Raw genomic sequence first — 2,457 nt, forward strand, 5'->3', positions numbered from 1 at the left:
AATACACAGAGTCACTGTATCAGAAGGAACTGGCTGACACAGAAGAATTTCATGGAATGACATATGAGCAAGAGCCTATGGTGATGAAAGAGGAAGTTCAAATTGCTCTGAAGGAATTGGCAAGAAACAAGGCTCCAGGAGTTGAAGGCATACCAATTGACATATTTCAACAAACAGACGCTGGCCTGGATGTGCTCACTAAGTTGTACCAAGAAATTTGGAGAACATTCAGCCGACCCATTGACTGGAAAAGATCAATTGGTGACAATGGAAGGATTATTAAAGGAAAATAGTGAGTTACATTGAGAAAATAAATATTTATAAGCAGAAAACAAGACTGGAGATGAAGCTCAAAAGAGGAATGATTGAAAACTGTCTAAGAAAAATACTACAGCTTATTCTCACATATTGATAAGACTACACATGACTTTCAGTGTCAGAGAGCAGAGCTATATTACCAATGAAAGAGAAAGCAAACACATTTCAAAGGACAAGTTCAAGAAGCAGTTTGTTCCAGGCATCAGCACAGCTGGGCTTCCCACATTTTGCTCACACCTGGGTAGGGCCTGCCTTAGAAAACTGACACTGTGAAAACACTATTGTATGCCAGTCAAGTCAGAACTGACTCAGATCTGACCCCCAGAGGGTTTCCAGAGGCTGTACATTTCATGGGAGGAGATTGCTCATTTTTCTCCGGTAGTGCAGTTGTTCGATTGCAAATACCTCTAAGTTGGCAGTAGCAGTATAACTCCTTTCCTATAATCACCAGAGCAAAGCATAATAAACCAAGTCTACATGTAGGCATGAGATTTCTGTCATCCACAGCTTCTTTATCATATTCAAGGATCCCAGTTTTCTCACTCAGTATTACATCTTGAGAAACAAAGGAATTCTCAGCTACTTTTCTGACCCTTTGCTAGATGGTGTAGGATTCTGTCAGTCTGTTTTCAGGTTAGCACAAAGCTAAAGTTCCCTCAATCATTGCTACTCAAACCCTCTTAGACCATATTGAACTTATCAACAAGGTAAATAATACAAGACTCCTCTGAACAACCTTAAGTCTTACTAGAATAATAGATACGTTTTTCCTAAGGGCAATTACTCCCAATGGTTTAGATTTCTTGCAAACCTATTCGAGATTTTTTTTTTTTTAACCCGCTTTCTCTGATCCTGTCCCAGGATTTTGGAACTGGGGCAAATCTCCTTAATTTTCTTTCTTCTTATTCTACTTCTCACTCTTTTTAAACACATCAGAACATTTTGCATTTTCTTTTGACAGAAGTTTAATTGTGTTAAATTTCTACTTTGTTTAACCTATGGTATTTTATTTTGAAAGGGAGGAGGATACTAAATAAAACCTCTGTACTTCAGAATACCGAGCCCCGATTTTCAGGTATAAACCTCAAAATCAGGGAAAAAGATTTTTTTTATCTCTCCTTCTATCAATTAATGGATAGAGGATGGATTGACATTGTGACTATAGCAATCAGCTTAAACACAGGAGAGAATGTGAGGATGGTGCAGAATTAGCCAATGTTTTTAACTGTTCTATCAACTCAACACATCAACAAAACCTGAATCCCAGAGCATATAAATTATGAGAATTTATTTTGTACAAGTGTCTTTTACTTATTTTCCCACAAGGAATTTTCAAATCCAAGTCTAAGTAATAACTCACCTCATTCTTATGTCCTATCATGAATAAAAAGATTTCATGAGCAGTATGAAAACATAACACTAGGCACTACTTTAATATTAAATAAATATCTTTATCATATACAGATGTTGGATTGTATAAATTTTTTTCTCTATCTAATGAAAACTAGTAGTAAGGAGCTACGTTGCCAACCCACAGGCACACAGTTCTAATGTACCAGCCGCTTTGTTAATGGAAAGATGGACAGCCAATTCCTGTGCTCTTTAATGTCTCTGAAAACCACCGGAGGGTCAACTGTGGGTGGTTCTGAGTCAATGTCACATAACAGCAACAACAGGAAGATATTATCAGGATTCTGTCCTTTATGAAACTATGTTAGTTTTAATTGATTTTTAACTGTTGCACTAATATTGTTGTTGTTGTTGTTAAGTGCCATCAAGTTATAGATGACTAATAGAGACCCTATGAACTTGAACTCTTGGGTAACTTTCATTGTTTCTCCAAGTTCATAGTATTTCTGGAGGCAAGCTATTTGGAAGTGGATGCCACTCTTGCTTCCTAGCTAGTTTTAATGCAGGAGCTCCACCAAACACTGTCTACCATGGGTAACCATTACTACATTTGACACATCAGTGTCAAAGTGTTTACCACCACAGCAACAACAAGTTACCTCTGTACAGCAAATGAACAGACCAGAGCTATACCCCTCAGAAGACTGACCAAAAACAATTAAAAACAAGCCTGATGGCTTAAATGAATTCTAGTTGGTCATGAAACATTGTCTTTTTTATATCCTACTG

Source organism: Elephantulus edwardii, unplaced genomic scaffold (genome assembly GCF_000299155.1).
Source record: "Elephantulus edwardii isolate Elephantulus edwardi_28Jun2011 unplaced genomic scaffold, EleEdw1.0 scaffold00025, whole genome shotgun sequence".
In the NCBI taxonomy this organism is placed as follows: Eukaryota; Metazoa; Chordata; class Mammalia; order Macroscelidea; family Macroscelididae; genus Elephantulus; species Elephantulus edwardii.